The sequence below is a fragment of the Palaemon carinicauda genome, chromosome 21 (assembly GCF_036898095.1).
Source record: "Palaemon carinicauda isolate YSFRI2023 chromosome 21, ASM3689809v2, whole genome shotgun sequence".
Classification (NCBI taxonomy): domain Eukaryota; kingdom Metazoa; phylum Arthropoda; class Malacostraca; order Decapoda; family Palaemonidae; genus Palaemon; species Palaemon carinicauda.
Genome location: NC_090745.1, coordinates 64,361,783 through 64,374,000, shown reverse-complemented (window position 1 = coordinate 64,374,000; position 12,218 = coordinate 64,361,783). Strand labels below are relative to the sequence as shown.

The following is a 12,218-nucleotide window of genomic DNA, read 5'->3' as shown; positions in this document are numbered from 1 at the left end:
CTGTTGCCCTCAGATAGGAAGCAGAGTTCTTCCCTGTCTATTATCCAGGATTTCAAAATCATTGCCTAGGTGTGAGCTCCACCTGTTTCCTCTGGAAACCTTGCATTGGTTACTCTAGAAGAGATAAACCATTTTGATTTTATTATCTGGAAGGCTGCAGCAATGGGTTGTGAGGGAAACACAAGTGTGTGTCTTTCCTTTCTGAATTGTTATGCTATACTATGCATATCCAGTGATACATAGTTCACTTGATACTCATGGAAATTTCTTCTCTTTACAGAAGGACACTCCGAAGTGGGGAAGTGCTTTCTGCAATGTCAGCAGCAAGAACCTCTGCGGACATGAGTTTTGTAGGAGACACGCAGCATACGCTGTCTCCAAGGATGATCTCCGGTATTGGGACCCTCAGGTATGTACTGTGTGCACTAACCTGATTAATGAGACATTTAAATAGCTAGGAAGAAGCTTCGTACCTGGGTAAGGGGCTTCCAAAAGAACACTTCTGGCCCTTATCTTCCAAGTGAGAAGATGAGGGCGTATATTTTCCCTAAGGCATCAGCTGATGCAGTGATTCCCCAGCCTCAAGAGGAGATCCCCTAAGTTCAGATCCAGGTGGATGCTGAAGTCGCGGTCGCGATGCAAGACATCCAGCTAAATGACAGGATATCTGATGTGGACGGGTGTCAGGAGGAAGACCTCCTGGCAGAAGCCCAGGATGAAGTTCAAGCCCCTCTACATCGGCCGGTCTCCCAGTAGAGCTGGGACAGGCCCTCTCTTCTATTGTTGGAATGATCCAACAAATGCAGAAGGAGAATCAGGAGAAGGCGGCTGCAGTGGAACTGCGAATGCAGTGCCTTGCAGAATCACATGGGCCCCAGAAAAAGCTCAATGTGAAAGACCTTCCCTTGTGCTCAGATGCTAACCCATGGAGGTATGCTGAGCACATGCCGATGACGACTGGAAAGATCGTCATCTCGGATAAGCTGGGCTCAGTTCCCCTGGAGGGTGGAATTCTGGCCCAGCAAGGCATCATATCCGGACTGTTATGTCCGACTGAGGAAGGAACCAGCTTCAAAGGAGGAGACAGAGCCGAATGAGGTCATAGTGATGGACCATGCTAAGGCTCAAGCTCTACTTTCATCCTCGATGAAAGAGAGGGGCTTCTCTAACTCAAAGGTAGCTGCATTGAATAGGAAGCTCCCTTCCTTTGTGTCCTCGCCTAGTAGAGCCTTCCCCCTTTTACAGAAAGGGTTTCTGGCTGTACTAAAAGCAATCGAGGCCGGCAAGTCTTGCCCCTCCCTAGAGGAGTGTAAACCCTTGTCGCTGGCCCTGCCTATGGACCACAAAGACTGGAAGGACGTCCATCTTACGTTCTCAGTGGGAAAGTTGGAGGCTGATATTGCCGGACGTCAGTTCGGCAAGGACCTCCCTAAGCTGTCTGACTTTCTTTTGCGAAGTGAGTTCGATACAAAAGAAAGACTGACTGCCTCAATGTCTCTTCAGACTACTCTCGAGACGATGGCAAGTGACCCCAAGGTCCATGAAATGTTCATGGTAGTGGCCAAGCCTCATCTGGCCACAGTGACGAAGGACCTTTATGGCTTCGTCAAGGCAAGGAGAGCTTGTAGGGAGTTCGTGTTTACCTCGGCTACGGTGAGGCACGAGCTAAAGAAACTAATCTCCTCCAACATTTGGGGAAAAGACCTTTTTCCCTACCGACTTGGTCAAAGAAGTTTTTGATAAAGCCGCCATGGAGAATAGAAACCTTCTCCAGAAGTGGGGCCTGGCTATCAAAAGAAAGTCTTCCCCGGATGAGGGTCCTCAACCAAAGAGGAAGACTATGAGGACTAGGCTACCGTCTCGGCCAGCCAAGCCTCTTAGACAGCAACAGCAACTGCAATTGCCATTGCCCTCAGTGCCCCAGATCATGGCACAAACCCCGACCACCTTTCAGTGGGTACCCCAGGCCGTGTCGACACAGTCCACGGCATTCACCCCAGCGTTCGAAGGGCAGTCTACTTCCTTTCGAGCAAAGCCTAGAGGAGCAGCCAGAGGCTCGTCTAGACGCCCCTCAAGGGGAAGGGGATTCAGGGGTGGTCGTGGTCAGGAAGGCAAGACCTCAAGACGGCAGTCCAAGTGAGGTGATACCGGTAGGAGGGAGACTTCTGAAATTTCGGGATCGGTGGACCTTCGATCCCTGGGCCCACAGCCTACTCAAGAATGGACTGGGCGGGAGCTGGTACAGCACTCCACCCCCGTACCTTCGGTTTTTCCAACACTCCACCCCCGTTATGGAGGAGTACGTTCAAGAACGGTTGGAGAAAAAGGGTGAAGCCCATCAATTTCTAAGGGAGGCTGTTTTGTGTTCCAGAAAGACTCGGAAAAGCTCAGAGTCATTCTGGACTTGTCGCCACTTAACAAGTTCATAGAGAATTGCAAATTCAAAATGCTAACACTGCAACACATAAGGACCTTACTGCCCAAGAGGGCATATTCCGTCTCTATAGACTTGTCAGACGCCTACTGGCACATTCCAATTAGCCATCGACTCTCCCCCTACCTAGGGTTCAGGCTACAACGAAGACTATACGCCTTCGGAGCCATGCCATTCGGGCTAAACATAGCCCCAAGGATTTTTACGAAGCTTGCGAGCGTAGCTCTCAAACAATTTCGCCTAAAGGGAATTCAGGTAGTAGCCTACCTGGATGACTGGTTGGTGTGGGCAGCATCCGAGACAGAATGCTTGCAAGCTTCCAGTCAAGTGATCCAGTTCCTAGAGTACCTAGGCTTCAAGATCAACAGAAAAAGTCTCGACTTTCTCCATCTCAAAAGTTCCAGTGGCTAAGATCCACTGGGACCTTTTGTCACACCGTTTCTCCACCCCGGCGAAGAAAAGGAAGGAGATAGCGGGTTCTGTCAAGAGACTTCAAGATTCCGAAAGGATATCAAGACACGAGCAGGAGAGAGTACTGCGCTCTCTCCAGTTTGCTTCGGTGACAGACCCAGTGCTAAGAGCACAGCTAAAGGATGCAATCGGAGTTTGGAGAAGTTATGCATCAAACGCGTGAAGAGATCTGAGAAGACCAGCCGCTTCGGCTAAGTACTCTTCTCAGGCCTTGGTCCCAAGCCAGACATCTAAAGAAGTCAGGTTCTTCTTCAGCCACCTCCCCCGTCGGTGACGATTCACTCAGACGCCTCAAAGGAGGGATGGGGAGGTCACTCTCATCGGAAAAAAGTCCAGGGGACTTGGTCCAGGCTATTCAAGACCTTTCTCATAAAACTTTCTAGAAGCTAGGGCAGTGCTCCTTACCTTAAAGAAAGTCTCCCTGCGTCATTCGTTCCACATAAAGTGGTAATAGACAGCGAGGTAGTTGTAAGATACTTGAATCGACAAGGATCGAGGTCACCACCTCTCAACCAGGTGATGTTGGCCGTCTTCCGATTGGCGGAAAAGAAGAAGTGGTACCTGTCGGCAGTTCACCTTCAAGGAGTCCGCAATGTGACAGCGGACGCTCTATCCAGGTTCACACCGATAGAGTCGGAATGGTCCTTAGACGCAGGATCATTCTCCTTCATTCTGAATCAGTCCCAGAACTGCAGATAGACCTCTTTGCGACGAAAGACAACAAGAAGTTGCCCCTGTACGTGCCCCGTACGAGGACCCCTTAGCGGAAGCAGTGGACGCGATGTCCCTCGACTGGAACAGATGGTCCAAGATTTATCTGTTCCCTCCTCACAACCTTCTGTTGAGGGTCCTCAACAAACTGAATTCCTTCAAAGGGTAGCGGCAATAGTGGCCCACAAGTGGCCGAACAGCGTGTGGTTCCTCCTGGCATTGGAACTGTAGCTGAAGTTTGTACCACTACCAGATCCAGTTCTGACCCAGCGAGTCCAGAAGTCAACTGTCTGTGCTTCATTACAGAAAACCCGGACCCTGCAGTTCATGATTTTCTCTCCCTAGCGGTGAGAAAGCGTTTCTGGATTTCGAAAGCCAGTATAGACTTCCTTGAGGAATATAAATGCAAATCTACTAGAAGGCAATATGAGTCATCTTGGAGAAAATGGGTGGCCTTTTGTCAAGGCGAAGATTCCGCAGGAGATCTTGACAGACTTCTGCTTATCTTTTTTCCCCACCTCCATGGTCAAGGGTTGGCAGCAAACACGATTTCAGCGTGTAAGTCTGCTTTGACAAGACCCATTCTATATGCCTTCCAGGTCGACCTAGGTAACGAGATCTTTAATAAAGTCCCGAAAGTCTGTGCTAGGCTCAGACCTTCAGCACCTCCAAAGCCCATTTCATGGTCTTTAGACAAGTTCTTCATTTCGCTTCTCTGTTGAGCAATGAAGAGTGTGCGTTAAAGGATTTGACACAAAAAGTTATTTTCCTATTTTGCACTCGCGTCCGGGGCCAGGGTTAGTGAGATTGTAGCCTCTCGAGAGAGGCAGGTCATGTTCAGTTCCTGGATGGGGAAGAACTGAACCTGTTTCCGGATCCTACGTTTCTCGCCAAGAATGAGTTACCCACCAACAGGTGGGGTCCCTGGAGGATCTGCCCTCTGAAAGAAGATGCATCTCTATGTCCAGTAGAATGCCTAAAGGTCTATCTTCATAGAACTTCAGACTTCAAGGGTGGTCAACTATTCAGGGTAGAAACATCAGGCTCAAATTTATCTCTGAATCAACTCAGAGCGAAAATCACATATTTTATTCGCAGAGCAGATCCTGACAATACACCCGCAGGTCACGATCCGAGGAAAGTTGCCTCATTCTTAAATTTCTTTAATTGTATGGATTTTGAACATCTCCGTTCATACACTGGCTGGAAGTCTTCCAGAGTGTTCTTTCGCCACTATGCGAAGCAAGTAGAGGAACTAAAAGAGATCTGTGGTAGCAGTGGGTCGCGGTGTTAACCCTACTGTTTAACTCTGCGAGGAACAGTGGTCTTAATTGGGACGATTAATTCCAGGGTGAGTGTGTAGTTACATACTGTACTACAAACTAAGTGAGGGCACTGTGTTGCCCATCCAGACTGTTCCATTTCCGAAGGTGAACCTAGCATAAGTGCAGACATGTGTGCCGAGCGTTTTGTAACACTAATGTCATTGATTTGTAATACAGGCTTTTATGACTTTGATACCTCGGTATCTTAAAAGTGGCATCTAATGTTTTTTCTTTCAGACAAACAAGCTCTGTTTACTATCATACTTATGCTTAAAGTTTTGGGTTATCCTCTTCTTATATATATATATATATATATATATATATATATATATATATATATATATATATATATATATATATAATTGTGGTTAACCTGTCTATTTATTGCCTGTCAATAAAATGGTTCTTGAGAACCTTGCGTCTCCTTCACCTGTGTCAATTTATTGGTATAATTGAGCATTAATTCTATGTACCTTATCTGGGATAATTCTAATAGAATTGTTCCTTTATGCAAGCTATGTTGCATTGGTTTTCCTCCTATGCGGATATAAAACCTTTTTCCAATACAAGTATTGTGCGGAAAACTGGTCGATATTTCATATTGACGCAGTGGTCCTTTACAAACTATGCTTTACTTAATATAGGGCGAGACCACTATATTAGCTTGCCTGGTATTCATACATAGATAGATGTACTCTTCGAGACTTTTCCAGAGTCTAGTAGGACTCTTCCCTGTAGGGGGCATGAAGCTCTAACATAGTTTATAGTTAGTTGAAAAGATGTATAACGGTAACATCTTAGGTCTCTAGGTCTAGTCGACCGGGAAAAAATTACCTCCGGGGAGTACGGCACGTTCTGAGAATCCACAGATACAGTAATGCTCTGGTACACTTCCATCAGGACGACATGGCTTGAGCCCAAAAAACGGATTTTGAGCGAAGCGAAAAATCTATTTTTGGGTGAGATGGCCATGTCGTCCTGATGGACCCGCCCTTGCCTTTCTAAGAAAGGGCTGTAGGACCCCTCCCTACATACAGTATCTGTAGCACCTCGTGTACGCTACAAGGAATACAGATGGCGCCAGGATTGGCGCCAGGCACGCATACGAATTGGGGGATAGGGAAGCCTTGGGAGCGGCTCCCCTTTTTCTTTCCCGAATTCGTATCTCGTCAATCACCTCCTACGAGACGAAATCTCTGTTCAGGTCGTAGATTGCCATGTGACGTGTCTAGAATACGTCCTCTGATATGTCGCGATATCCCTTTCACGAGGGATACTCGCTCCAGGAGTTAGAATTCTGGTACCTTAAGGTAAATTCTCTGGGAATATCGCCGTAGTTGTAATATACCCTAGGAAGCTACCCTATAGGAACTTCCATCAGGACGACATGGCCATCTCACCCAAAAATAGATTTTTCGCTTCGCTCAAAATCCGTTATATATATATATAAATATATATATATATATATATATATATATATATATATATATATATATATATATATATATATATATATATATATATATATATATATGCAAAAGCAGATGCATATATTTGTAAGTGACGGCATGTCTTGAGTGTGACAGCTTTATCCCTTTATTAGAAGACGAATATCCGTCTGGGAAGACCCTAACTAGGCAAAGCCTTAATACTTCGCTAAACATTAGGGAAGCCCTGTGCGAAGCTTTGCTCGCGGTTTCTCCATTTCTGACGTCACACCGAGCAAAGTTGAACGAGCAGAGCTCGCTCGTTTGGACAGGGCCTAAGAATAAGTGGTAGTGTCGATGGTTTGAACTGACGACCAATAAATAATTGAAAGAAATCCACCCTTCGGTGGATAAATGTTCATCTTATAATTCTACATGTATGAGGGATAACATCATTTTAACTAGACCATGTACATGCAAATCACAATTTTTTTAATGAAGACTGGGAAAGGGAGACAGGCCCTCTCTGTAATACCTATAGAGTGACAATGGATAACAAACATATTTTAGTGAATTCTCCTGATTTTAATCTTCAGAGGAGGACACATTTACTCCAGGACAAACTTTTAAGAGATATATTGGGGGGAAATCGTAATACCCTGAACTTAAAGTATTAAGATTATATCACGAGCATTAAATATTATTAATTTATTTATTTACTCCTTTGTATCACTTCTTATTTCAAATTTAGATGTTATTGTTTGAAATGGGGGTTATTGGTTTTTTAGGGTAAAATGTCACCAAATGGTGTGATTGTATGGGTGTGATTGATTCATTTGAATTAAATAGTGCTGAATGGCTTTTGGTCTCCCAGTGATTGGCTTAAGGTATAAATTTTATAATTAACTCAATTAATTTCTTCATTGGGGGGTGTTAGGGTACCTTCTTCGTTCTTGGAGCAGTTTGGCCCTCTCACTAGCCACTGAAATTGTTTGAAAAAGACTAGGCTAACTTATATCAAGATAAAAGCTACGTAGGTGCTATAAATAAATACGTTTATAAGGTAAGTAAAGTGAACCAGTAGACCATACCTTTCAATACAGTTCACAAAAGGTAATGGGTTTATAATGACCTTGTAAAATATTAAAGAAAAAAAAATTCACATGCAGCTTGTCATAAGAACCCCCATTTGTATCTAAGAGGAAATTGGGGTAGAGTGCATCATCGTCGAAGGCTACATAGACCAGCGTCTATGGGTACTTTAATCAAGCGAAGAGAGGAAACGTTTTGGGTATCTTATCTGTTAGGACTTTATGTATGCTTTAGTGAAATGGACTTCTGGCTGGCCGTACCCTGTAGGCCCGGAGACGGTATTAAGACTTCCAAAATTCTCTTTAATCATGTATTGTGAGGAATGGACGAAACCAATTCTAATAGGTCTGTGGTATAGACTAGGCTTCAGAAATGCTCATGCCAGTATTTTGCCCCAGACAGAAGGTTTTTAGGGGGTCCAAAATTCAAGGTTAACCATGGGAAGAGGGGAATGGATGAAACTTGGTGCAATTAAAAGATTACACTTTCGTGACTTCAAAAACAACAATGGCAGAAATTTTACCGTGTATTTTCCCCCCACCAGAAGCCCATAATGACCCCTCCCGCCTATAGAGGACTGTTATTCATATATTGTGAGGAATGGATGAGACCAATTTTAATTTGTCAGGTGAATGGACTGGGCCCCAGAAATGATCATGTCAGAAGCTCCATCTTGTACATCACCCTAGACAGAAGGTTTTTAGGGGTTCCAAAACACATGGTTAATCATGCGAAGAGAAGAATGGATGAAACTTTGTGCAATTGAAAGATTAGTCTCTTAATTACTAAAACACCAATGCCAGAAATTTTACACTTTACTTTCCCCCTGCCAGAAACTCATTATTACCCTTTTACTTCCAGTACATATTCTGTTAATGATACTTCCAGTACACATTCTGGCTTCCCAGATATAAATATATCAACACACACTGATACTATGTTAACTAAAAGACCAAATTAGTTGTATTGGATGAAATTGATAGAATATTTACTGCATGGCTTTATTTATATTCTTTGTCATCATTTTCTTAACTAATTGATGCAATGATGTTACATTCTAAGGTTTCGAACGTCCCAGTTAATCGCTGTCATATTCATCTTCACTCATTTCCCTCCAGTTCTCTTCTCCAGATTCTATTTCATCAAAAGCAACATCAGCTTCCAGAATTTGTTCCTAATCTTCTTGCATATATTTCCTCACAATCGACTCTGGTAGGCAATTTCCATAGCACCAAAGTGGATTAAAGTGCCCATCGTTTTCTTGGCAGCCATAGTCAAGAAGTTTAACCCTTTAAAGTCCATCCTAGGTTTTATGGGAAACTTTAAAAAATCTTTTTAGTATGTTATTATATTGGTAAATACAAGATCTTTTTACTCCTGTGCATTTAAAAATAAATCAAAATTAGCGAAATAATTGCATGCAATAAAGTATTCCATATGGGTACCTTGGGTGAGTTAAGGCGGACCATGCTCATCCCATATGGGATCTTTTGGGCCTTAACGATGAACTTTTTCAAGTTTATACTAATGTTGATTCGCCCACAAATCATATGATTATTATTGATGAATCGCCTTTTTTTTTGTTCCAATGTATAACGGAAACACAGAGGTAGCTTGACAATTTAATTAATATATGAATTAAAATATACAATACAATACAAAAATAGTAAAAAAATGCACCTTGCACTGCTCACACATCCAGCGGGATCTGTGGATATGGCCTGCAACAGAACAGTACTTGCAGGTTGCCTCATAGAGACATGCTTTGGCATGTGTAGGGTAGTGGCACTCTGGCGTGTCTCTACACTTGGCAAAACTGCTCGTTGGCCCCTTTTTGGCAAAGTGAAATCTATGGTGCCAAGAGAATTCCTGGTGATATTGAAGGTTGATGTCTTGAAGCTTCTGAGCCAATTGGAGATATCCAGACGGAAGTCCTTGAGGGGCTTTGGGTTAGTATGCAAAGCCAAGCAATCCCTCCTATACAAAATCCAATGGTTGCAGATGATCAAATCAAGGAGGTAAGCAAAGAGCCTCATGTAGTACCTCCTTGCTTTGAAGGGGGTCTTGTAGAGGTGTGTCAACATGTCACTTTTGTCAATGCCACCCATGTGATTGTTGTACATCTTAGTGAAAGATGGGCAAGGAATGGGAACCTTCTTCTTGAGGGCCCTGTCGTACCGCTCCCCTGTACCCATGGGCTCGACACCAACATCAGAGGACAAGATTGTCACAACACTATTGTTCTTCCATCTTGCAACAAGGATGCCATCAGAAGAGACGTAGTCCAATGTGCCCCTTTGTGTCAATTTCTTGTTCATCTCTCACAGACTTCAGGGAAGGATGACCAACTCTGTTGTCCCGGGCAGTGCCCACATACCGGCATCCATACTGCAATCTCAGTTACTTGGCCAACACTATACTGGTAAAGTAGTTATCTCGCATACACTGCTGAGTGACTGGGGTGCTTGATGGTCTTGACTAAGGTGACAACAAACTTTGAAGTCACAGACATGGCTTTCTGCTTTTCAGATAACAGAGTATGGTGGTTCACAAAGGTTGTCTCCCCTTGGTTCATAAGAATATTGTGCACAAATTCATACACGCTGGAGTGTCAGAACAACTTGAAGCCCTACTTGTCAGGCTTCTTAGCTACTTACTGGTGAAGATTACCAACCCTTGTGCCCTTATAGGCGACCATCACTTCATCAATGGAGTGGATAGGAGTCTCGGGAACTTTCAGGAACTCTCTGGTGACCTTGGGTGAAAGGGACTCTCACCTTGAAGAACCGATCTTGTGAGGTTGCTGCCTGGTTATTGTCGGTGAAGTGAAGGGAAGATTGAATTGACTTGAAGCGGTTCCTGGACATGAAGTCTGCAACTTGAGGAATCCTGGTCTTCATGGCCCAGAACTCGACAATGCTAGGGAGAGGAACCAGGCCTATGTATGCGATGAAGCCTATGCTAGGGAGAGGAACCAGGCTTATGTACACGACGAAGCCAAGGAAACCACGAGATCCTCTTCTGACAGGTGGAAATTTGCTGCCTACATCCTTCTGTCTTGAATACAGGTTGGATTGGAACACAATGTGTTCCCTCAATTCAGCTGTGAAGAACTGGGAAAAATATTCATAAGGTTCCCTCAAAGAGTCTGGCTGTGGATGAATGAAGTTGGGCAGGGCCGATATCAATGTAGTCCTTTTTTCATTCATCAGCACGAGGCCTTTTAGGCTCAACCTCAGCTTCCTCTTCCACAGGCATCTCCTGAGGGACAACAACAGTGACCTTGTGAGCTGAAACCAGAATAAAGTAACATTAGTGAAACAGTAAATGAATCATGTGTGCTTGTGTGTGCATGCATGTGTGCTTGTGTGTGCATGCATGTGTGCATGTGTATGTTCATGCATATGTGCTTTTGTGTCTGCATGTGGCTCTACATGTGTGTGTGCATGCATGTGTCCTTGTGTGTGCATGCAAGTGTTCTTGCATGTGTGCATGTGTGTGCATGTGTCTGTCAGTGAGTATGTATGCGAACAAATAAAATTTTTAAATACCCATTGTTTAAAAACTATTTAAATAGCAACAAAATTTAAAGAACCCTTATAACGAGACTTTTAAAAACAATTTTTAAAACAATTTTTCTCTCTCTCTCTCTCTCTCTCTCTCTCTCTCTCTCTCTCTCTCTCTCTCTCTCTCTCTCTCTCTCTCTCTCTCTCTCTCATACTAACCTCTAGAGGTCGGAGGGTCAAAGGCATCCTCCTGAGTAAGGCCTTCTTTTGGAATATAGGTAGGGCCGTTGTCATCACTGTCAACGTCTAAAGGGCTCACGTCAACATAACTTCCTTCAGCATCGTCAGGGGCTACCCATGGTGTACGATCCTGAGTCTCCAATGCAGCATTGCGATGCCCATAAAAAATACAGCTGTGAGACTGCAAAAACAAAAAACAATTAAGTTCATGTAATGAAAAAAAATGTAACTTTGACTAACAAAAACCTATTATTCAATTCCTTGTAAGGTAATAATTTATGTGGACACGAACCTAACATCTCAAAATCATCACTATTATTTCTAGAAATAATGTTAAAAATATTCATAAATGTTAGGTGTTGTATTCTATTGGCTGGTTTAGCCGTTACAGTCCAAAAGGTCCCACGTGGGATGATTGTGGTCCATCTTAACTCAACCAAAGTATCCCAAATGGGATCTATACTTTTTTCATTAGTCACTACGCCACTTCATAACACTAAAGCGCTTCAAATCCATATCACTAGGCTTCACTATCTCAAAGTCACTGCGTACTTACCATGATTACGAAGGTTTGGGCCGAATCCATGGAGGTAGCTGCAATAGGTCTTGTCGCTTTTCCAACCACAGCATGACCGAGGTGTCTTCTGAACGCCCTATAGTCTTAATGAGAAGGACAGACAGCTTGTGATTGGCTGATTCGAAGAGCAGAGGAGTGTAACTGTGAGTTGCCAAAGAGTCAATTTCATACAATAATAAACCTGTTCACCACGAATGCCACAAAATAGATGTTTTAGAGATCCCTCTTTGGATATTTGGTCGTTAAAGGGTTAATATCTTTATCTAGATGTTTTGAACCTGCCCTTTTCCACAGAATGCTGACATAATGGGCATCTTTAATATGAAGTTTCTATACTTTGTCACACACTGGCAATGAAGCACAGTTGATGTTTTTCACTTGTCTTACACGATTTTTGAGACTTCTAGGCTTTTTAATGAAACAATCAAAGCTAAC

At 43.6% G+C, this 12,218-nt stretch overlaps 1 pseudogene; it reads right to left on the bottom strand.

Annotated features, from left to right (window-relative positions):
- Positions 1 to 7,275: 7,275 nt before the first annotated feature.
- On the bottom strand, positions 7,276 to 11,792 carry LOC137614941 (piggyBac transposable element-derived protein 3-like; annotated as a pseudogene).
- Positions 11,793 to 12,218: the final 426 nt, after the last annotated feature.